Raw genomic sequence first — 26,313 nt, 5'->3', positions numbered from 1 at the left:
TGTGGGGGGCAGTCGGAGGGAGCGGATGGGGGCAGGGTGGGGCTACCCTCCCTCCCTGTGGAGTGTCCTATTTTTTGAATGTTAAAATATGGAATCCCTACTCACAGTGCAGCTCTCCATTCACAGCAAGCTGCAGCATGAGGTCTCAGCTTCCTCACTCCCCCTCTTTCCTGTTGGTAGTGGCCAAGGGAATGCTGGGAAATGTAGTTCTTTCCCTACTCCAGGGCTGGCTCTATAGGCAGGGAGCTAACCAAGGAACTACAGCTCCCAGGGCCCCCCGTTGGTTCTCAGCTCCCATGCTGGATCCCTGCTGCCCCTGCAAATGGGCTGCCCAAGCACATGCTTGCTTTGCCGGTCCCTAGAGCCACCCCTGTGCACAGAGGTGCCTGTGTCAGTTTAGCAATCCTTACACGAGAGTCAGCCTTTAGAATCGGGTGGCTTAGGCACTTGAACAGCTTTTTGAGAGAATGAGTTAGGCGCCTGCTTTGCTCCACTCAAAACGACCAGAGGAGGAGCCACCCACATTATAATTTGTTTAGCCCAGTAGTTAGAGCACTTGCCTGGGATGTGTGAGACCCAGGTTCAACTCCTCACTCTCTGCCTGATAGGGAGAAAGGATCTGAACTCTCAGGAGAGTGCTCTAACCACTGAGCTATAAAATATTCTGAGGTGGGGCTCCCTCAATCTCTCCAGTTTAGTGTCATCTGCAAACTTGCTGAGGGTGCAATCCATCCCATCATCTAGATCATTAATAAAGATGTTGAACAAAACCAGTCCCAGGACCGACCCCTGGGGCACTCTACTTGATACCGGCTGCCAACTAGACATCGAGCCGTTGATCACTATCCATTGAGCCCAACAATCTAGCCAGCTTTCTATCCACCTTATAGTCCATTCATCCAATCCATACCTTTTTTAACTTGCTGGTAAGAATACTGTGGGACACCGTATCAAAAGCTTTGCTAAAGTCAAGATATATCACATCCGCTCCTTTCCCCATATCCAGAGCGCCAGTTATCTCATCATAGAAGGCAATCAAGTTGGTCAGGCATGATTTGCTGTTGGTGAATCCATGTTGACTGTTCCTGATCTCCTTCCTCTCCTCCAAGTGCTTCAAAATGGTTTCCTTGAGGACCTGCTCATGATTTTTCCAGGGACTGAGGTGAGGCTGTAATTCCCCAGGTTCTTCTTCTTCCCTTTTTTAAAGATGGGCACTATATTTGCCTTTTTCCAATCGTCCGGGGCCTCCCCCAATCACCACAAGTTTTCAAAGATAATGGCTCTGCAATCACATCAGCCAATTCCCTGAGCAACCTCAGATTCATTAGATCTGGACCATGGACCTGTGCATGTCCTGCTTTTCTAAATAGTCCTTAACCTGTTCTTTCACCACTGAGAGCTGTTCACCTCCTCCCCATACTGCATTTCCCTGGACAGCAGTGTGGGAGCTGACCTTGTCTGTGAAAGCAAAAAAAAAGCATTGAGTACTTCAGCTTTTTCCACATCATTTTTCACTAGGTTGCTTCTCCAATTCATTAAGGGTCCCACACTTTCCCTGACCTTTTTCTTGTTGCTATCGTATCTTTAGAAACCCTTCTTGTTACCCTTCACATCCCTTGCTATCTGCAACTCCAGTTGCGTTTTGGCCTTCCTGATTTACACTCCTGCATACGCTAGCAATATTTTTATACTCCTCCCTAGTCATCTGTCCAAAGTTCCACTTCTTGTAAGCTTCCTTTTTGTCTTTAAGCTCACCGAAGATTTCACTATTTGCTATTCTTTCTGCACATCAGGATGGTTTGTTCCTGCACCCTCAATAAGGCTTCTTTAAAATACAGCCAGCTTTTCTGGACTCCTTTCCCCCTCCCAGGGGATCCTGGCCATCAGTTCCCTAAGGGAGTCAAAGTCTGCTTTTCTGAAGTCCAGGGTCCGTATTTTGCTACTCTCCTTTTTTCCTTTTGTGAGGATCCTGAACTCAACCATCTCATGGTCACTGCTTCCCAGGTTGCCACCCACTTCTACTTCCCCTACTAATTCTACCCTGTTTGTAAGTAGCAAGTCAAGAGGAGAACGGCCCCTAGTTGGTTCCTCCAGTAGTTGCACCAGGAAGTTGTCCCCAACATTCTCCAAAAACTTCCTGGGTTGTCTGTGCACTGCTGTATTGCTTTCCCAGCAGATGTCAGGGTGATTGAAGTCCCCCATTAGAACCGGCGCCTGTGTTCTGGAAACTTCAGTTAATTGTCCGAAGAAAGCCTCATCTACCTCATCCTCCTGGTCCGGTGTCTATAGTACACACCCACCATGACATCACCCTTGTTGCTCTCGTTTCTAAACTTAACCCAAAGACTCTTATCAGGCTTTTCTTTAGTTTTATACTGGAGCTCTGAGCAATCATACCGCTCTCTTACATACAGTGCAACTCCTCTACCTTTCCTCCCCTGCCTGTCCTTCCTGAACAGTTTATACCCATCCATGACAGTGCTCCAGTCATGTGAGCTACCCCACCAAGTCTCTGTTATTCCAGTCACATCATAGTTCTTTGACTGTGCCAGGATTTTCAATTCTTCCTGCTTGTTTCCCAGGCTTCTTGCGTTCATGTACATGCACCTAAGATAACTAGCTGATTGCTATGCTTTCTCAGTATGAATCAGGAGGCCCCCCTGTTGCACCCTCCTCCTTGTGTTTCCTCCCGGTAGCCCACTTCCCCACTTACTTCAGGGCTTAGGTCACCGTCCCCGTGCAAAACTAGCTTAAAGCCCTCCTCACTAGGTTAGCAATCCTGCCTGTGAAGACACTCTTTCCTCTCTTTGTTAGGTGGATACCATCTGTTCCTAGCAATCCTTCTTGCCAGAACAACATCCTATGGTCGAAGAATCCAAAGCCCTCTCTCCGACACCACCTGCTTAACTACGCATGCTATTTACCTCCACAATTGGATGAATGAAAGCCTTGGTGAGCTTTCATTGACTGGGATCATCAGCTTTTGGTTAATCTCAACGTATTCAGTACAGATGCTTCTGGTAAACTTCTTTCATTTTCCAAAGGTTTTTCTCTTGCCAATCAAGCCAGTGCTGTTGTGTACTGTTCTCAAACTACGTTCTCAGAGGAGCACTTAACCATGACAAAATAAGGATGAATTTGTTTAGGTAAGTTAACTTGCCATGAATCTCTGAAAGGGCTCCTTGGTTCTGTGTCTTTCCATTGTTACAATTCTCATTTATTAGGTTAAGTCAAACTCCTTTGTCACTGACTGTGTCCAATATAATTAAACTCATTCAGCCTAATCTAGAATTTATTTCTGTTCAATTTAAAGTTCTTTTCTCTGGCATAGAGAATATTAGGTTTCTTCTAATTGTGGAGTTGATCATTATAACTTCAGATCAGCTGCAATTACTTCCGTCCCATCTAGATCCTCAAATATCTGAGAAATGATGTGTTCTTAAAACTCAGGTGCTGAGAGAATCCTGAAAAGATGCTCACTTTTACTCATATCTGCCAAAACAGTTGAAGGTGCAGTATTTTGCACATTCTCTGTAGAACTGGACCTGCCAAAACCCTTGGCTTGCGTCCAAAATGGAAAACTCTCTTGCATTTTGAAATCTAGACAAGATCACCTTAACTATTCTCCTGGGATAGTGCTTTCATTAATGGCTTATTCATATCTTTCTGATCTCTACAAATTTTTAACTTCTTTGTAGTAACCATACTGTTACCCCATTCAGTTTTTGTCTGAATTCACTCACGTAACATCCAATTTTATCATCTAGTGAAGTTCAGCTTTTACTCTCTCTCAATATTAATGGGACTTTATGTGGTGCATATACTTTTGACAGCACATTCCCTTCTACAGCAGTGTGATGTATAATATCCTTAATGCATCCCAATCTGTTTAAAAATATCATCAAATTCACTATCATCTTTTGCATCTATATCTGTGAACAAAAATGTTGGTCATCTGCATCTGTAGACTGCTCTTAGACCCAAGCACAAATAAAATTTCCTGTTCCATTGTTCCAAACTCTACCAAGTGGTGTCTATACAAACATGCTAGTGGGGCATTGCCTCCCAGGCTTGTGCCCATTGTATGAAACAAGCTTGATTTTCTATTTTAACACTGGACAGTCATTATTATTTCAGTATACATTTTCCATTATTACATTGTACTTGTCTCCAATATGTATTGTGAAACTGGTGTTTTGTTCGTTTATTTCCATTGTCATCAACCATTCTGTTGCAGGGCCGTGCATTGTACACTTATTTAGAAACAGAACAACTAACTCTGTTTCTGCATGATGATCATAGCTTTGTCCTCTGCTTGTATACAAAACCAAAATACATTCATGAGTATGTCTGCAATTGTTACTCACAGCAAAACAATTTTGCTAAGAGGTTGCTTTCATTGCATGCATGATATTAACAGCCAACTTTGATGTATTTTTAAAGGCCTAGCTGTTGGAATCAAGATTATTATCTGAGAATCATAGCATTCATTAAAAATAGTAAGTTGCTAGCTTTTGTGGTTGTGGATAATAGCTTGAAAACATTAATTCTAAATCTCCAATGCTAGCAGATAAATAGCAAGAACTCCAAATTTATTCATTTTAAAATCTGATTTTTGTGCCAGTTTCATGATTTTTTGTTGCCTTATTCATATTTTTTTGAATGTTTGAGGTTGTCAATATTGTGCAGTCCTTGTGCTCAACACCTTTCTATCATGTTGTGATTGCCCCCACATCGGTTACAAACAAAACTGGCCTCTATTTAACCATGAATTTTGTTTCTATGCAGTGGTATGCATTTTCATTTAGTTGCAATTCAGTTCTTTCACCCTTTCATTTGCAAATAATTTTTCATTAGTCTTACAAATATTCACTGTTCTTTGCCACATCAAATCCACTTCATCCAGTAAAGTAACTTTGTGGTTTTTACTTACACCACATATAATTTAGTCTCTAATTAGTGTAGCAGGTTAAAAAATATTTGAAATTTCTAATTTGTTTTTAAGTCATAGGGTTCAAAACACACCCATTTTTCATTTTCAATTTTTTTCACATTTTAATCAAATTTTATCCAATTTTAATTGAAAGTTATTGAAATTACTATCTTTGTTTACCATTTATTTTTGTTTTGTAAAAGAGAAATTTAACCATTGCCATAATATTTTCTATACACTGATAAAATAAATTAAAAAAACAAAATATTGTAGAAAAGGTGTAAATTTTTCACAAAAAATAATCAATTTTTTTAGAACCATTTTGTGACTAAAAGCCTTTTGATTTGAAAATTTTGGCCAGCTCTACTAATTGGTCTGTATGTTAACTATTCAGATCTAAAGGGTTTAGTTTTGTTACACATCTATGTAACACCATGGTCAATGATCTCACCTTGCTGGTTTCCAGTGCTTTTCCCAAGTGACTTTATGTGCATGTCAGAGTATTTATGAAATTTTAAATGATTATCTTGCAATTTGCAATCCTCTTCAGGGTCCCACTGGAAGACCTGGTATAGCAGATATCTGAAGCCTCTGGGCCTGCAACTGTACAGAGTATATCCACCTCTTTGATTTCTCTGAAATACTTCCAGGAAAACTTGGGAATGTTGCTGCCTCCTCTAGTTCTCTGACATTTTCCCTTCCACTATGAGTAATTCTGGTGCCTTCGTTTGCTTTCTTTTCTTTTGGCTTCTGATACTATGAAATAAAAGTTAGATGTGCCGGAGTGATGGTAAAAAGATGGATTTTTTTATTTTCTGGCTCCATTCACATGACATAGGCCATGTTTACATGGTACATACACATGTTAAATTTTAGGGGTTAGTATGCACTGACTCCAGTAGCCTCTCTACAGTAATCTAGAAATTCTCATATTGCAAAAACGTAAATATAGATAAAAAAAGACCTTTCTTAAAAATAAAAAAAGCCCTCACCTAAACAGAAATTGGGAGAAAAAATTATGTTCAATATATGGCATCCTAGAACAATTGATATTTTAAATGTGTAGTAAATGTCAGGAACATTTTTACTGCCCTCCCTACATTACAACATTTGGATTATTTGTCTTTCAAAGGACTAGTAAACCTTAATTTGCTTTAGCAGCTTTGAATGGTTTTTTATTATTTCTTACCACTGCCTTTCAACTCAAGTAATTTGAAAATTAAATATGAACTGCAAAACTCAATCAGGTAATATTCTTTTAATATCAATTTTTATATAATTAGCCCCCAAACTGTGACAATTAATCTCATGCACTTTGAGGGACAACGCTAATTTCCCACTTAGCATCATTTAAAAGTGAAGTGACTCCGAATACCATAGGAAAAAGCCCCCCCCCCCCCATGATCTGTGTGCATCATTACTGCAGACTTGCAGGATTCTATTGCAATACATTACCAGAACCCAATTTTTACAAAAACACAGGCAGATGCTGGTGGACAGGTGTCCCATGTTAGTGTTTTGGAACATTGGGCCTGATTTGGCTATTTTTATAGGAGTGTAAATTAGAAGAAAATCCACAAAAGTGAATGGCCCAGCTTCAACAACTATGTGTAAGATTGGGCTCTTTTGCACCCAACTCCCTTACATTTAGTAAAACTCCCTGATTCCTCCTTACAAGCATTTCACTGATGGGATGAGAATCTATGCTAGTGTGGCTTACACTTTCTTCTGGCTCCTCAGTATGTAAGTTAAAGTTTTAGATTCAATTCAATTTTGCGTTAAAATAGCACACCTAAGGTCTGGTCTATACTACCCGCCTGAATCGGCGGGTAGAAATCGACCTCTCGGGGATCGATTTATCGCGTCCCAACGGGACGCGACAATCGATCCCCGAATCGGCACTCTAACTCCACCAGCGGAGGTGGTAGTAAGCGCCGCCGACAAAAAGCGGCAGAAGTCGATTTTGCCGCCGTCCTCACAACGGGGTAAGTCGGCTGCAATACGTCGAATTCAGCTATGCTATTCACGTAGCTGAATTTGCGTATCTTAAATCGACTCCCCGCTGTAGTGTAGATGTACCCTAACACATTATCTGGCACTGACCCTTTCCCTCTATCAGACAGCCTATCTAGCACTGATCTGCTGCCAAGGAGAAACTTGGGCCAGTGCCTAAAGACTAGAGCTGGCTGAGAAATTGTTTTCCCATTCTGCAAGAGTCTGAGAATTCAAGATTTTTTCCCATATCAAAACAGGACAAAAAGTTAAAATCTCATTATCGTGAACCGATTTTAAAAAAACAACTCAAAAATTCAGGTCAATTGAAACGTTTTATTTTGGTAATTTTGAAATGTTTCACTTCAACCTTTTTTTTTAATTTGTAAACTTTTGGTATACATTAACTAAAATTTCTAACCAAATTATTCTGAAAAGACAAATGAAACTTTTTATTTCAAAAATGTAAAAATTGAAAGTTTGACAATTGTGAAACTTTAATTTTTCAAATCAGGAGATTCATCAGAACAGATCCTGGCTCTCAAACAGCTTCAGTTTTGATGAATAGACATTTTCTGACAAAAAAGCTTAGAAAATTCCTGTCCAGCTCTGACAATTTAGGCGTGTGTTGGAAGGACTTCTCTTTTCAGTGCCTAATTTTAGTTATGGTGTTTCTTCTTATAAACTCCCTATTGGACACCTAAACCCTTGGTCATGCCACAATGTTCAAATATTAAGCATACCCAAGTGCACACAGCAGCCTCGTTTGTGCTTGAATTACCCTTTTAAGAATTTATGTGTGCCTGTGCTCCATTTGTTGATATATGCCTAATTCTCTATCTAGGTGGTAAAATGGCCTATTTCAGGTCTTACATGACTATGGCCATATAATAATTGTACATGGAAGTAAGCGCAGAAAGTTTGAGAAGCATAGAAAGTAAAGTAGGAAATGGGCCATATCATTCTCTTTATCAGTGCATCCCAGCTGAAGAAGCAGGGAGCCACAAACAGCCCTCAGAAAGTAGAACAAGAGTATGTGGTATTTCCAGGCAACCCCCAAAAGTGTGCTGCAAATCTCTGAGAATGTGGTCAATCTGCTTTTGAATGTCAATACTGACTGACATTCTGAACATAATAGATAGAAAATTCTTTAGTCCAAGGGCATAGTCCAAATGCTGTAGCACCCCATTTCCGCAAGTTTGTAACTGGGACACACTAAATATGTGTTCTGATTTTAACATGGACCTGGAAACATCTTATGAAAGAAGGCAACTAGTTAGGTGTGCCACTCTTATAAGTTTTTAATATCTCTACACAACTCTGCTTATCTTAGGCCTGGTCTACACTGGGCGGAGGGGATCGATCTAAGTTACGCAACTTACTCAACTGCGGTGAGTCGACTGCTGCCGCACCCCCGTCAACTCTGCCTGTGCTTCTCGCAGCGGTGGAGTACAGGAGTTGATGGGAGAGCGCTCGGGCATCGATTTATTGTGTCTAATCAACTCCCGCTGGATCGATCGCTGCCCACCGATCCAGTGGGTAGTGTAGACATACCACTACAGGAAGCCACTTCTGAGTTTTAAAGTAGAGGTGGTCAACATAGGGATGGTCTAGACAGTATTCCCTCCTGCTATGAGGGCAGGGGATTGGACTCGATGACCTCTCAAGATCCCTTCCAGTCCTAGAGTCTATGAGTCTATGAATAAAACATTTTACATTCAAAAACAATTTTTTAATAAAAATGGTCTCTCTCCAGTTTTAATTTTTTATTTTAAAACTTTCCATTTTTTTTCATAAACCACATTATCATATTTTTCAGTTTTTGAAAATGAAATGAAAAAAGTTTTGGTTTTCAAAAGCAATTTTTGTTTTGTTTTGAAGTAAAACACAACCAAAAAAGAGTCATGAAAAAGTTAGAGACCTCCTCTTTTTTGTTCGTTTGTTTGTTTCTTTAGAAATTTTTCACAGAAAATACTGTTTTCCAACCAGCTCTAGTTTTAAAATAGGACTGAGCTGATGAGATGGCTAGGTTCATGGAGAATGTAACCTCTTATGTAGTGACTGAGCTTTATCCTAGAGTTAATGTAAACAGAAACCATAGAAAATAAGGGATTTCCTTGTAATTCTACATCCCTAAAAGAGTAATGTTGCCTAGATGTTATACATATTGAGCTAGGGGTAGAGAAGAGAAAGGGAGCAGCTTGCTTGGCCCTGAGAGCCTCCTTGACATAAAGTTCTTTCTCTGACAATCCGAGAGTTGCCATATTAATAGAATGAAGGACCCAGTTCTGGATGTCCACCTGGATTTTCCAACCCAGCCGCTGTCCAGCTATATCTATCCACTGAGAGGAAGGAATTAGATAAACCAAAGTATCCGATACCGCTACTATCAGATGGTCCCCAGTATCCTTCATCTTCAGATGCTTCCAGTCTTTTTGATATTTAAATCCTTATAGCCCTGGACCGTTAGAAAGTGCTTTCCTCCTGGTCCATAAGAGCCCAAGTTTTTTAGCCTTCGAGATATATTACAAAGGCCTTTCCTATAAGAAGATGGGTGATTGATAGGGCTGGGTAGAGTGGGACCTGGGTGGGGATTTGGGGGTTGAGCCTGCTCCCATTGAAGTCAATAGGAAATGTTGCCATTTACTTCAGGGGAGCAGGCTAAAACACTGTGTGTGGCAGTAACTATTTTCTGTTATATTCATGTTGTTGGATTATTTCACTTGATCCTGGGGTAAGTGGAAGATCTGTTTTATATTTTTATGCTATAAAACAAAAGGTTGTCATGGGAGCACAGAGCACTGAATTGGTACTCTTTTATTACAATGTAGTAAAAATTCAAATAAATAAATAATACCTTTTCCAAACTGGAGTTATCAAATTCAGCTAACAGATACTGGTAAGTAGTACTGTTCGAAAGATCATTTAAATCAGCCATCATGTGCTATGAGTGAGCATAGAAGACAAGTAAGCAGGACAGTTATTGTCAAAACAGCAGGTAGGCTATTGACAACAAATGCAACAACTCTTGTTGGCAAATGACAGCCAATCTCAGCTCTTGTATATATCACAATGATAAGAAGGAAAGTAACATGATAAATAAAATAACACAGAGAGAATGCAGTGGCCCAATGTGTCTGAATAGCTGAATAATAAACAATATCCCCCAGATTCTTGGGGGGGCTGCATTGTGGCTTCTTTCCATTTTAGAGCATGTCACTGCTCTCCAGTGTCACAATGTAGACAGGTAGGAACCACAAAAAGCACTAATAGTTGCCCACAGAATATGCCAGTAAATAGTGACCTTGCATGAATGACAATATGAGACTGTAATAAGAATTAGAATCAGGAAACATCAGGGAAAAGCACAGCAAGCAGCACTGGAGAGATGAGCACCATCCTTGAGTAATCGATATGGCCAAAATGAGAGATGGAAAGATGTTTGAGGATGTGAATAAATTACTGTGCCATTGGCAAAGTAAGACCTATTTCTGGAGGAAAAAGAGAGAGACAGAAATAAAAACACCCCTTTGAAAAACATGGTTTTCAGACTATCAGAAGTGATTAGGCTAGTATAGTCTGTAATACTTTATTATTTTTAAAGCTTAGCTTTTTATGAGTTACACAAACATAAAAAGCATGTTTACATTTCTGAATTTGTATACATTTGAAACTGCTGATCTGACCTTTTTTTGGAAAAATCTGAAACCAAATTTGCTTTTAGGCTTTGACTTGGTATTCAAGCTTCAGTCTGAAGCAAAGCTTAGTGCAGGGGAGTTATCACAGAAAACCTTAAAATGGGTTTTTAAGATAGAACCTGGTGACACTAACAAATGCAGTTACCAGAATATAATGGTATCCAGACCACTCAAGTTGTGTGGATTTTTTGTGAAGTCATAAATTTTAGCTGCTTTCTAGGCAGCTCCTGGATTCCTGAAGGGTAGCTCCTTGCACACATTTCCCCTACTCTGTCTGCACAGAACCAACAGGAGAATCCAGGATGACTAGGGAACTGTACTGTTTCCTTTTCCTCTCTCCCTAGGCACAGTATGGGCCGAAATCACTATTTTGGCTACCTGGAGCCTAACCCAAACCCCACTTAAGTTAATTGGAATCTTTCCATTGACTTCAGTAAGCTGTGGATCATGTCCCTGGAGATTGCAGAAGGAGCAGAAACTAGAACAGGCTGGGGAAAAATATGCTGATTATTATATCCTATACTCTGTATTGATAAACTATCGTCCATAGGCTCTATATTGTGATTAAATCATAACAATCCACTACTCCACAGCAATGCTTATCCTCTACCATGTTAATGTGTATAAAAATAGAGAAAATACATATTTATAACACAGACCATAACTTTGACAGAGTTTTTACACTTAGGTAAATAATGTGCATTTTAAAATTTGCAGTACCTATTTGCATGATAGACCAATGCAGTTTATTGTGAATAACACACATTTTACAAATTCTTCACGAATTGTGTGTATTTATACAAGAGATCACTGGAGGCATTTCAATACCAATTCTTATGTTATCGGTGAACATTTATAACAACATTTTTTAAGAGTGGAAAGAGTAAAATCACAAATGATCGAATTCAGAGAACATAAAAGACATTCACAGTGAAGGCTGAAGCATCCTGCTTTTGTTTACCTATTGCAGGATTCTTGGTATACATAATATAATGTATATGTAGGCACAGCTCAAGTGAGTTAATAATGGAGTATCATCCTTAACTGAATTTCCTTGCATCAGTAGGTATATTCACAGAATCATAGGCCTGGAAGGGACCTCGAGAGATCATCTAGTCCAGTCCCATGCTCATGGCAGGACTAAGTATTATCTAGACCATCCCTGACAGGTGTTTATCTAATCTGCTCTTAAAAATCTCCAATGATGGAGATTCCACAATCTCCCTAAGCAATTTATTCCAGTGCTTAACCACCCTGACAGGAGGTTTTTCGTAGTGTCCAACCTAAACCTCCTTTGCTGCAATTTAAGCCCATTGCTTCTTGTCCTATCCTCAGAGGTTAAGAAGAACAATTCTTCTCCCTCCTCCTCATAACAACCTTTTATGTACTCGAAAACTGTTATTGTCCCCTCTCAGCCTTCTCTTTTCCGGACTAAACAAACCCAGTTTTTTCAATAGGTCATGTTTTCTAGACCTTTAATCATTTTTGTTGCTCTTATGTGGACTTTCTCCAATTTGTTCACATCTTTCCTGAAATGTGGCGCCCAGAACTGGACACAATACTCCAGTTGAGGTCTAATCAGCGCAGAGTAGAGCAGAATTACTTCTCGTGTCTTGCTTACAACACTCTGCTAATACATCCCAGAATGATTTTTCCTTTTTTTTTTTTTTTTGCACAGTGTTATACTGTTGACTCATATTTAGCTTGTAGTCCACTATGACCCAGATCCCTTTCCGCAGTACTCCTTCCTAGGCAGTCATTTCCCATTTTGTATGTGTGCAACTGCCTGTTCCTTCCTAAATGGAGTACTTTGCATTTGTCCTTATTGAATTTCATCCTAATTACTTCAGACCATTTCTCCAGTTTGACCAGATCATTTTTAATTTTAATCCTATCCTCCAAAGCACCTGCAACCCCAACTTGGTATCGTCCACAAACTTTATAAGTGTACTTTCTATGCCATTAGCTAAATCATTGATGAACATATTGAACAGAACCGGACCCAGAACTGATCCCACTCGATACGCCCTTCCAGCATGACTGTGAACCACTGATGATTACTCCCTGGGAATGGTTTTCCAACCAGTTTTGCACCCACCTTATTATAGCTCCATCTAGGTTGTATTTCCCTAGTTTCTTTATGAGGAGGGCATGCAAGACAGTATCAAAAGCTTTACTAAAGTCAAGATATACAATGTCTACCACTTCCCCCCATCCACAAGGCTTTTTACCCTGTCAAAGAAAGCTATCAGGTTGGTTTGACATGATCTGTTCTTGACAAATCCATACCTATCACCTTATTATCGTCCAGATGTTTGCAAATTGGTTGCTTAATTATTTGCTCCATTATCTTTCCGGGTACAGAAGTTAAGCTGATTGGTCTGTAATTCCACGGGTTGTCCTTATTTCCCTTTTTATAGATGGGCACTATATTTGTCCTTTTCCAGTCTTCTGGAATCTCTCCCATCTTCCATGACTTTTCAAAGATAATCACTAATGGCTCAGAGAACTCCTCAGTCAGACCGTGAGTATTCTAGGATGCATTTCATCAGGCCCTGGTCTGGTGACTTGAAGACATTTATTTTTTAACTTGTGCTTTTCCTATTTTAGCTTCTAATCCTACCTCATTTTCACTGGCATTCACGATGTTAGATGTCCAATCACCACCAGCCTTCTTGGTGAAAACCGAAACAAAGAAGTCATTAAACACCTCTGCCATTTCCACATTTTCTATTATTGTTTTAACCTGTCTCCCTCATTGAGTAACAGGCCTACCCTGTTCTTGGTCTTCCTCTTGCTTCTAATTTATTTGTAGAATGTTTTCTTGTTATCCTTTATGTCTCTAGCTAGTTTGATCTCGTTTTGTGCCTTGGCCTTTCTAATTTTGTCCCTACATACTTGTGTTATTTGTTTATATTCATTCTTTGTAATTTGACCTAGTTTTCACTTTTTGTATGACTCTTTTTTGATTTTTAGATCACTGAAGATCTCCTGGCTAATCCAAGGTGGTCTCTTGCCATACTTCCTATCTTTCCTACGCAGAGGGATAGTTTGCTCTTGTGCCCTTAGTAATGTCTCTTTGAAAAACTGCCAACTGTCTTCAATTGTTTTTCCCCTTAGACTTGCTTCCCATGGGATCTTACCTACCAGCTCCCTGAGTTTGCTGAAGTCTGCCTTTTTGAAATCCATTGTCTTTATTTTGCTGTTCTCCCTCCTACCATTCCTTAGAATCATGAACTCTACCATTTCATGATCACTTTCACCAAAGCTGCCTTCCACTTTCAAATTCTCAACCAGTTCCTCCCTATTTGTCAAAATCAAATCTAGAACACCCTCTCCCCTAGTAGCTTTCTCCACCTTCTGAAATAAAAATGATCTCCAATACCTTCCAAGAATTTGTTGGATAATCTGCATCCTTCTGTGTTATTTTCCCAACAGATATCTGGGTAGTTGAAGTCCCCCATCACCACCAAGTCCTGTGCTTTGGGTGATTTTGTTAATTGTTTAAAAAAATTCTCATCGACCTCTTTTTCCTGGTTAGTCTGTAGTAGACCCCTACCATGACATCACCCTTGGTTCTTACCCCTTTTATCTTTACCCAGAGACTTGCAACAAGTCTGCCTCCTATTTCCATCTCAACCTCAGTCCAAGAGTGTACTTTTTTTATAATATAAGGCAACACCTTCTCCCTTTTTTCCCTGCCTGTCCTTCCTGAACAAGCTGAACCCTTCTATGCCAATATTCCAGTCATGTGTATTATCCCACCAAGTCTCTGTGATGCCAACGATGTCATAATTGTGTTTATTTACTAGCATTTTGAGTTCTTCCTGCTTATTCCCTATACAGACATCTAAGATACTGATTTCATTTCCTCCCCTTCCAGTTCTGTCTTTTCTCTCCTTTATCCCTGCTATAACAGCCCATGCTCCACCCAAAGTCTAACCCATTTCCCAGGTCTCCATGTTTTTGACTTACCTGTGGGCTTTGGTTACCTGCCCCCTTCAAACTTATTTTAAATCCCTCCTCACTAGGTTAGCCAGTCTGTATCTAAATCTGCTCCTCCTCTTCCTCGATAGGTGGACCCTATCTCTGCTTAACAGTCCTTCTTCCTGGAACAGCATCCCATGGTCAAGGAAGCCAAAGTCCTCCAGTGACACCATCTTAGCACCCAGGCATTCACCTTCAGGATGCATCTGTCTCTGCCTGGATCCCTACTCTGGAGTGGAAGGATTGAAGAGAACACCATCTGTGCTCCCAATCCTTCACCCTTACTTCCAGATATAGGGATGGGGGATTGTGATTTAACACATAGCAGTACATTGACTGTCAGCTGGAAAGCCATTTAACAGTTGTGGAACAATATACAGAATACAATACACCCAGAATACATCTTCCCAGCCCTTCTTACAGTATGAAGCCAACATTTAGAAACCCATAACAGACCAACACCTGCTAAGTATAAATAATGAGCATGAACATACAAGTGGACAAGTTCAGAGTGATGGAGCAAACCCATGAAGAACCTTAAAATTCATTAAAAAAAACTTTACATTTAATCTGACAGGGGACTAGTGAATTGACTTGTGAACAGCCATAAAGTGAGCACTGATAGTTATGCCAGTAAAATGTTAACAGCAGTGCTTTTTCATAAGCTGCACTCTGTTATGAATACACTGAGGGAGCCCAAGCAAGAAAATGCAATAATCATATCTACCAATCACAAGAAGATCACTAATATCTATCATAATTTCTCTGTATTTTGCTTCTACTGACCTACAGTAGAAGTGTATACTGCAGTGGAATCCCTAACATCAGCTACTAGCGAAAACAGGTGCAGAAAGAAAAGCATCTTCCACTTGGAGAGTCAGCATTTTTCTTTTAAAAACCCCATTGTGCAATGCAGGTTGGAGTCTAGGTTGTGCATTGTGTGATGTATGTATTATTTTATCTCTTCCTTCAGTGTTTTGTTGTGACATACATAAAACATGTTCACAAAGTTACGCAAAAGTGAACTGAAAAGATTCAATATACACCATGGCCAGCAAATTATTCTTTTCTAATTCCATAAATACAGTCTTGAGAAGCCAAGATTCCTACAATTTTGTGTCCATGGTGGGTGGAAAACTGCACATTACATGTTATCACTGTCACATAATTACGGTGTACTGTGCAATACTATTACTCTTGCCAGAGAACTACAGTGGAATGGCACTGCCCTGTTACTAATGCTTAATGTATGACCAATCAAAAACAGAAAAATCATATGACCAGTGGCAGCTTGTGTCATACCATCAGTTAGTAAATTGGATGCAGTTTGTCAGATGGACACAATATCCCTCCACTGTAGGTGGTCTCAGTTTCATTAGGTTTCAGATTAATGGTGCTGAACAGTAATCCAAAAATGTGTGATAGGTACATCAACCTCATTTCTCATTATCAGTGCTTCCCAAACGTATTGGAAGCAGGTACAAAACATAGATTTTGTTTGGCTTATTTTGATCCTTGCAGAGTCTATTGCCTATCCAACATCACTGCTGGGTGCTTATGGTTTCAGTTAGTAGTGTCTGGTACGGTAACTGGATGAAATGTTTCTGAAATAATGTAGCAATTATGCATGTTGCAGAAATAGTTGGTGGCATACTGCTAAAACTTTCCCCCCAAGATTTAACAAGCATTCAACACTCAATTTACATACAAGAATGGACACTGGAGTTATTCTAGCATCACTTGAAATTAGATGGTCAATACAAGAGTGTTAGGGATTTTCTCTGTTTCCCATGAGATCAAAAAGGCAGGAATATGGTTGCTTTACCACAATTCCTTTAAAGTCTCTCTCAAGTTCACTGAAACAACAAACAAAACAAAGTATAAAACTAAAATACTGTTCTCCTTTGGAGCTATTTGAGTGGCTTACACATACTTGGCCTGTGGAAGTACTGTACATTTTAACTACTTTGGCTAATTAAATCAAGGCACTTTTAAAAAGCAGATTTTTAATGTAATCCAATGTAACAATGTAGATCTTACAAAGATGACAGATAATTGACTATAAAGGTTGTAGTAGCTTCATGGAAGCTGCTGTAGTCTATAGAGTTAATATGATACCACACACTATCTGAGTAATAAAAGTTCTTGTGTGTTTTGTTGTTGTTGTTGAAAAACAGTGCATAAACATCAGCCAATAAGCTGTAAATACTTAAAAAAAAATAAAACTCTAAATACAATAGTATGGATCAAGTATTTCTAATTTTTAAAAAAAATTAAACCTTATTTATGTTGAGCACACAAAAGTATCTTAAAGCCAATAAGCATTTTTTTAAAATTGTGTATTATGAAAACTTCTAGGCTAATTTAATATAATTTGTTCTTGTGCTAGGTCAAATTTCAATCCAGGATTTTATATCAAGTCTTACGGCTGGTCTACACTGGGGGGGGAATTGATCTAAGATATGCAACTTCAGCTACGCAAATAGCGTAGCTGAAGTCGAAGTATCTTAGATCGAATTACCTGGGGTCCACACGGTGCGGGATCGATGGCCGCGGCTCCCCCGTCGACTGTGCTACTGCCGCTCGCTCTGGTGGAGTTCCGGAGTCGACGGTGAGCGTGTTCGGGGATCGATATATCACGTCTTAACTAGACGCGAAATATTGATCCCGGATAAATCGATTGCTACCCACCGATACGGCGGGTAGTGAAGACGTACCCTTAGTCTAAAAATGTTTATGGCTAATCAAACTCCTGAAGATTTAAAGAAACATTAATTTGAAAAACAAGAATACCACTGTTACAATGTAGTGTATGTACGGTATGTCTTAATATGATATAAGCTGGTTGATATATCACATCTCAATTTTTTTCATCGGTATGTCTAGCTACTGTTTAAGAATCATAGAATGTATTCTTACATTATTTCTGTGAAATAATTATTTTAAAATTCTGCAATTTTCTAGCATAACTAGACAACTTTTCTTCTGAAGTTCTAATGTATATGTCCATTATGCCAGTTTTTCCACTCTCGGTCTCTCTCTTTAATGAATCTCTTTCAACATGATGATACATTGACATGCCACTTTAATTAGTGTCATGAAAGGGGGGAAAACACTCAAATGCTTTGCAAAAGTTGTTGGAGCATCTCCTTAAAGCAAATATGAAGGACTAGCCTTCACATTTTTTCTCCTTTCACATGATATTGTTACAGGAGTTTTTGTAAACTGGTGTTATAAACAATTATTTTTAGTTGAGAAAGGCACAAAGAAAGATTAAAAATTGATATAAGGACATTTTGGTTCTTGATCTTCTTTTCTTCTCATCTCAACCTTTAGAAAGTTTTGCTGGAAGAACACAAGGAACAGCAGGTAGGTTTCTTACAGATCTTTGAGTCCTCCTTCCACTTAGATCCCAGGGGAGCTAGAACGGTATACCTCTGTGGTTCAAAAAGTCTTTGGACCAGAAAAAGGGGCCTTTATCTGCCAACATTTCAAACATATTCAATCAAATATTGATCTAGAAAATCAGTCACTTTTTCTCTAGCAAAGAAATTAAATTAGTACTACTTACTGAAGATCTACAAATGATTCTCCTGAAGATAATGATAGTACCCTAGGCTGTTTCTAGGATCAAAAGTTTGTATGGACACCAAACTGATTTAATATTTTCTGTAATGCCTGGAGGAAAAAAGGGTGAAAGATCTGCTTGCCAACAGTAATATGCTGGAGATTATCTCATGTGGTGAGTCCTTGCATCAAGGAGCCAGGTAGATTTTATAATTCCCTCTTATCTTTGAAATAAAAGGAATGGAATATGGCCCATTTCACCTTACAAAAAGGTTTTCATCACCAGAAACATCTGATACATCTTATTAATGTTGGCTCTGGTAGCACATGCCTCTCTGACTCATAAACATTCCCTCTCTCGATTGTGTTCTATTTTCAAGATGTCCCTCATGTTGCTTAAATAGAAGCTAGAGGTCTCGTCTTCCTATTCTTAATACTGGTAATTCAGAAGATGGGGGGGGAAACATATCTAATGTTAAATAATGAGCTGAGAATTCCTTCCAAAATTATTTTTAAATACCACTACTGCAACATATTCATCTGGCTGTTCTTGAAAATGACATATTTGTGTTACAGACAAAGGCAGTCTTTACAAGAGAACATAAGGTTTTAATAACTTATTTTAATGAATTTACTAGAAAAATAAATCAGACATTACCAATTATCTTTAATAATAGTCATTATTAAACCATTTGTCATGTTCTCACCAACAAAATTGGATTCTTGGGAATTTAACTACATAGAGACAAGAAAATGAAAGCTTACTTCAGCTGTATCAGCAAAATGACCAAATTTTCTTTTCTCTCTCCTTCATAAGATACATAGATCACCAAAATTCCCAAACTTCATCGCATCTAAACTTTGTAGTTGTCCCGTGCCTCTATGATAGGCTGAGCCAAAACCCTGGGTCCAAATATATACAGAAGGAAGAAGACCAAGCTGTAAATATTGGATCTGAATCCAAACTTTCCAAACATATAAGTAAATTTGGACTAACGACTTTGTTTTGACCTGTTACTGAGGAAGTAGATAGTCAAAGTTCAGATCACCAACCTTCCAAATGTTTATCAGAGTCTTAAATATTCAGATCTGCTTTTCTTCTCCTCCTTAACATACATATTATACACACATTCACTCACATTTACTCGTTCTCTGTTTTAATTAACTAACATAAAATCATAAGGCCTAAGAATAGTTAAGATGTGTAAAGATTTACACACACATGTTTTCTCTAAAAGTGAAACTAGCTAAGCTAAAATCACAAGAGCTAAGGATCCTCATGATTCAGTGCTTAAGCCAATCATCAGGAAGAAATTTCCCCCAAAGTTAGAAGCATCCTAGAAGTTTTGAATTTTTCTCCTGCTGCAGACAGAATATTAAGTTGGATGGGCCATCGGTTGCATCAATGAGGCTATTACTATGTTGTATACATAGACTTTAAGGTCAGAAGGGACCATTATTATCATCTAGTCTGACCTCCTGCACAACGCAGGCCACAGAATCTCACACACCCACTCTCGCAACAAACACCTAACCTACGCCTGAATTATTGAAGTCCTCAAATCATGGTTAAAGACTTCAAGGTGCAGAGAATCCTCCAGCAAGTGACCCGTGCCCCACACTGCAGAGGAAGGCAAAAAAAACCCAGGGCCTCTGCCAATCTGCCCTGGAGGAAAATTCCTTCCTGACCCCAAATATAGCGATCAGCTAAACCCTGAGCAAGTGAGCAAGACTCACCAGCCAGACACCCAGGAAAGAATTCTCTGTAGTAACTCAGATCCCACCCCATCTAAAATCCCATCACAGGCCACTGGGCATATTTTCTGCTAATAGTCAAAGATCAATTAATTGCCAAATTAGGCTATCCCATCATACCATCCCCTCCATAAACTTATCAAGCTTAGTCTTGAAGCCAGATATGTCTTTTCCCCCCACTGCTCCCCTTGGGAAGGCTGTTCTAGAACTTCACTCCTCTAATGGTTAGAAACCTTCGTCTAATTTCAAGTCTAAACTTCCTGATGGCCAGTTTATATCCATTTGTTCTTGTGTCCACATTGATACTGATCTTAAATAATTCCTCTCCCTCCCTGGTATTTATCCCTCTAATATATTTATAAAGAGCAATCATATCTCCCCTCAGCCTTCTTTTGGTTAGGCTAAACAAGCCGAGCTCTTTGAGTCTCCTTTCATAAGACAGGTTTTCCATTCCTCGGATCAACCTTGTAGCCCTTCTCTGTACCTGTTCCAGTTTGAATTCATCCTTCTTAAACATGGGAGACCAGAACTGCACACAGTATTCCAGATGAGGTCTCACCAGTGCCTTGTATAACATACTAACACCTCCTTATCTCTACTGGAAATACCTCGCCTAATATATCCCAAGACCGCATTAGCTTTTTTCACGGCCATATCACATTGGCAGCTCATAGTCATCCGGTGATCAACCAATACTCTAAGGTCTTTCTCCTCCTCTGTTACTTCCAACTGGTGAGTCCCCAGCTTATAACAAAAATTCTTGTTATTAATCCCTAAATGCATGACCTTGCACTTTTCACTATTAAATTTCATCCTATTACTAATACTCCAGTTTACAAGGTCATCCAGATCTTCCTGTATGATATCCCAGTCCTTCTCTGTATTGGCAATACCTCCCAGTTTTGTGTCATCCACAAACTTTATTAGCACACTCCCACTTTTTGTGCCAAGGTCAGTAATAAAAAGATTAAATAAGATTGGTCCCCAAACCGATCCCTGAGGAACTCCACTAGTAACCTTCCTCCAGCCTGACAGTTCACCTTTCTGTATAACCCGTTGTAGTCTCCCCTTTAACCAGTTCCTTATCCACCTTTAAATTTTCATATTGATCGCCATCTTTTCCAATTTAACTAATAATTCCCCATGTGGAACCGTATAAAATGCCTTACTGAAATCGAGGTAAATTAGATCCACTGTGTTTCCTTTATCTAAAAAATCTGTTACCTTCTCAAAGAAGGAGATCAGGTTGGTTTGATATGATCTACCTTTTGTAAAACCATGTTGTATTTTGTCCCAATTACCATTGACTTCAATGTCCTTAACGGCTTTAACCTTCAAAATTTTTTCCAAGACCTTGCATACTACAAATGTCAAAATAACAGGCCTGTAGTTACCCAGATCACCTTTTTTCCCTTTCTTAAAAATAGGAACTATGTTAGCAATTCCCAGTCATACGGTACAACCCCTGAGTTTACAGATTCATTAAAATTTTTTGCTAATGGGCTTGCAATTTCATGTGCCAGTTCCTTTAATATTCTTGGATGAAGATTATCTGGGCCCCCCAATTTAGTCCCATTAAGTTGTTTGAGTTTGGCTTCTACCTCGGATGTGGTAATATCTACCTCCATATCTTCATTCCCATTTGTCATCCTGTCATTATCCCTAAGCTCCTCATTAGCCTCATTAAAGACTGAGGCAAAGTATTTGTTTAAATATTGGGCCATGCCTAGATTATCCTTAACCTCCACTCCATCCTCTGTGTTTAGCCATCCCACTTCTTCTTTCTTTGTTTTCTTCTTATTTATATGGCTATGGAATCTTTTACTGTTGGTTTTAATTCCCTTTGCAAGGTCCAACTCTACATGGCTTTTGGCCTTTCTCACTTTATCCCTACATGTTCTGACCTCAATAAGATAGTTTTCCTTGCTGATCCCTCCCATCTTCCACTCCTTGTAGGCTTTCTGCTTTTTCTTAATCACCTCTCAGATGCTTGCTCATCCAGCTTGGTCTACAACTCCTACCTATGAATTTTTTCCCCTTTCTTGGGATGCAGGCTTCTGATAGTTTCTGCAACTTTGACTTGAAGTAATTCCAGGCCTCCTCCGCCTTTAGACCCACAAGTTCTTCAGTCCAATCCACTTCCCTAACTAATTTCCTTAATTTTTTAAAGTTAGCCCTTTTGAAATAAAAAAACCTAGTCACAGATCTATTTTTGTTTATCCTTCCATTTAGTTTGAACTGAATTAGCTCATGATTGCTCGAACCAAGGTTGTCCCCTACAACCATTTCTTCTATGAGGTCTTCACTACTCACCAAAACCAAATCTAAAATGGCATCCCCTCTTGTTGGTTCAGCAACTACTTGGTGAAGGAATCCATCTGCTAAAGCATCCAGGAAAATCTGAGCCCTATTATTATTACTAGCTCTTGTCCTCCATCTATATCTGGGAAGTTAAAGTCTCCCATGATCACACAATTCCCATTAGTATTTACTTCATTAACAACATTAAAGAGGTCTCTATCCATATCCAAATCAGATCCCAGTGTTCTATAGCACATCCCAAGCACTATCATAGGGGAGGCTCTAGTAGCTTTCTTCCCCAGTGTGATTTTTGCCCAGACAGACTTTGTCTTATCCATCCCATCACTTCTTATTTCTTTACCGTCTACCTCATCATTGATATACAATGCTATTCCACCACCTTTACCTTTATTTCTGTCTTTCCTAAACAGCACATACCCTTCAATACCTGTACTCCAGTCATGACTACTATTCCACCATGTTTCTGTTATCCCTATAATATCTGGTTTCACTTCCTGCACCAGTAACTCTAGTTCCTCCATTGTGTTACCTAGGCTCCTCGCATTAGTGTACAAACAACTTAATTTTTGCTGTTTGGCTTTGCTCACATTCTTTACCCCATTAAGCATAGACTTTCTACTGCCAGTATCACCTATTAGACTGGTATTTACACTACCCTTCCTCCTTATGTCCATTCTCCTACGCACGGCTGTATCCTTTCTTATTTTGTTTTCTTCCCTCTCAATGTTAAAATATGGAGTGGAGATTACCTGGATATCTCCCAACCATCTCCCCCCAATTCCTAGTTTAAAGCTCTCTTAATCAGTTGCACCAGCCTCCATCCTAGAAGTCTATTTCCCTCCCTACTCAGGTGAAGTCCATCCGGAGAGAACAGTCCTCTGTCCATGAGTGCCTCCCAGTGGCCTTACATCCCAAAGCCTTCCTTATAGCACCACTGCCTGAGCCATCTGTTGATCATCATAATCTTATCACACCTTTATTGCCCTTCTCTAGGAACAGGCAGAATCCCACTGAAGATCACCTGAGTCTCAATTTCCTTTAGAGTCTTCCCCAGCCTGGCATAGTCTCCCTTGATACAGTCTAGTGAGAATCTAGCCATATCATTTGTTCCCACGTGAAGGACAATCAGTGGATTCTTTCCCACTCCTGTTAGGATTCTCTTCAGCCTCAGGTCCACAACCTGTATCTTAGCACCCGGCAGACAGCACACCCTTCTGTTCTCTGGATCAGGTCTAGTTACAGGCCTGTCTATTCTTCTCAGTAAGGAGTCCCCAATCACGTAAACCAGCCTTTTCCTGGTAACAGTGCGATTCTCCGGTCTATCCCCTGCTCCCTCTGGGTGCAAGTCCTCTCGATTTCTATTGTCCCTTGTAATCTTCCGCAACCCATCCCGTATCCTCCTGGGACTCATATTTGGTGTTATCTCCATTGACTCTTCCCCTCTTCCTATAGAACTAGCTGCTCTTCTCTTCTTCCTTGCCCTCTCACCTTCAGTGACCACCTGCCATGCCCCTTCTTCATTTTCCAACTCCGCAAACCTGTTCCTAAGCTCTATTTCTCCTTCATTAGCCCATCTTTTCCTCTTAGTCACATGCTTCTGCTGTCTACTTTCCTCACCCAACAGTCTCCCCTCAGAGTTCTTTGGTCCTGCTTCCATCTGGAAGTCTGAGCTTTTCCCTTCAGCCTCCTCATGACTTTGCTCCATTATCTGCTCAAACCCCCTTCTAAACTCAACCAGAGTTTCCACCTGCATCTCGGATCTTTTCTTCCATCAGCTCTATCAGGCGACACTTCATGCAGATGAAACTCTTTTCCAGGATCATGTACATACCACAGTTTCCACATCCAGTCATCTTCATTGTGTCTTCCACTGCTGGGGTCACTACCACTGCTGCCTCTGTATCTGTAATAGCCTTCTCATCTAAGTCCTGTTAGTCAGGAAAACACAAACCAAACCAAAACACCACCACCCATAGCAAAACAAACCCCCAGTGAGCACCACAACACTGCCAGAATACCACACACTCCTTCACTAGCCTGTCTGTTCCTCTGCCTGGTTCTCATAGTCTTCCCCCCAAACTCCCCTTGCAAATTCCCACTCAAACTCCTCTGGACAATTTCTCTCTGCAGTTAAGAGAATTGTTCATTGTTGTTTCTGCGTAGTGAAACATATTTCATGGCAATCCTTAAAATGTTATTTTCCTCTATGTGATCACAGCAGACTAATATTTAAATACATAAATATGCTAACTTAAATTTGTGGAGTAGGTAATTGACTGCAGAAGTAATTTAGATTGTTACTGTTGCTTCTCTGAACTTTAGTCTACATTAAATGCACCTACTGATAGTAGAACTATAAAGACAGAGATTATGAGCACATTGTTCTAAATCCTGCTCACTTTACTTACATGTATGAAAATTGTGCTCTAAGTTACACTAATGTTACTCCAGAGTAATTCAACTGAATTCAGTGAAGATACTCTGATACATCAGTGTAAATAAGAGAACCATCTAGCCTTTGAACAGTCCAATTGGAATTTACTAAAGCTAGTCTCATATGAATAAAATGAGTAGAATTTAGCCCAAAATATTTTTTCAAGTTTATCTCAACTTAAGTGTGTTGAGACTGTTTACTAGATTTTTAATATTGGCTTAATAGGGAATTTTATAGATTCCAAGGCCAGAAGGCACCATTGTGATCATCTAGTCCGATTTCCTGTATAACACAGGCCATAGAACTTCCCCAAAATAATTCCTTTTGAACTAGAGCATAATCTTTAAAAAATCCAATCTTGATTTAACAATTGACAGTGCTGGAAAATCCACCATGACCCTTGGTTAATTACTCTCACTGTTAAAAATGTAAGCCTTATTTCCAGTTTGAATTCATCTAGCTTAGAAGCTAAGGGTTATAAACAGTTGAAATATTAATCATTCAACTTGATGTGAGATATAAATTCATCAGTATTTTTCATTAATGAACTTGCAAAAAGCAGGTAGTCCACCAAAGAGCTAGTCATTATATGTTTGACACACTGTAAAAGTATTTTGATTCAGCATGATGCAATTCTCCACAGCTTTTCTGAAGATCCAGAAATCACTGAGGCATGAGGAAAACTCCCTATAAACTGTGTTATATGGATGATATATAATTACCAGACAGAGACATTGATCTTACATATAGTATAGAAAAGACCATATTCCTGGGAAAAAGTAAGAAACTCCTTTTTAAAAAATGACATTGAATATTAATTTAACTTAGAGGACTGATTGCTAGTTTGGGGAAACATCAGTGAAATCTGTATTTTTCTTTGGAGATGTTCATAGCTTCTGAGTACATTTCTCCACCAAACACTTAGGTATCTAGTATTCTGCAAAAAGAGCTCAACAAATTATCCTAATATCTATTGGAGGAGATCTGAATAAGGAAGTACTGTATATAAGGTTACTAATACTACACTGAAAAAATGTAATCTGTAATATTTTGGACATATTGATTGTACCCATGGAGCTCTCTCATGTAGACTCTTGTGCTGATGTTGGCTGGTTGGTTATCAGTATGGGTGAGAGAAACAGTTCAGTGAAAAATCCTTCCCTGTTCCCTGCCAACCTTTTTTCATTCCTCAAACCAAACCTTCTTTGAGCTTTGGGAAATTAAGACTAAGCCCCCCAACCCATTGTTCGGAGAAAGAGGGAGATATAAGAGGTTCCAACATTGTACGTAGACTTTTCCACCATTTTCCCTTCACCCCCTTCTTACAGTATGTAGAGGAAATGGAACCTTGATGTCTTTCCAAGAACAGACCCTCATCTTCAGAGTGCAGTCAGGTAACCCAGACACATTCCCCTGGAATACAGGGGTAGCCTGATGGATCCCTTTTTTTCAGTCCATTCAGGCATCTTCTGGAGTAACCATGTGGCTTGCTATCTCATTTGGTGCAATGGACCAAGTAATCTGAATTCCATGAAATGCCTTTTTAAAATGTAAAAGACTTTAATTTTGAAATAATGGATGCTGATCCCTGTGATAAGAACAAGAAAGTTCGCCTCTCTGTTACT

This window comes from Malaclemys terrapin, chromosome 3, assembly GCF_027887155.1.
Source record: "Malaclemys terrapin pileata isolate rMalTer1 chromosome 3, rMalTer1.hap1, whole genome shotgun sequence".
NCBI lineage: Eukaryota > Metazoa > Chordata > Testudines > Emydidae > Malaclemys > Malaclemys terrapin.
Note: the sequence above shows the minus strand (reverse complement) of the source record.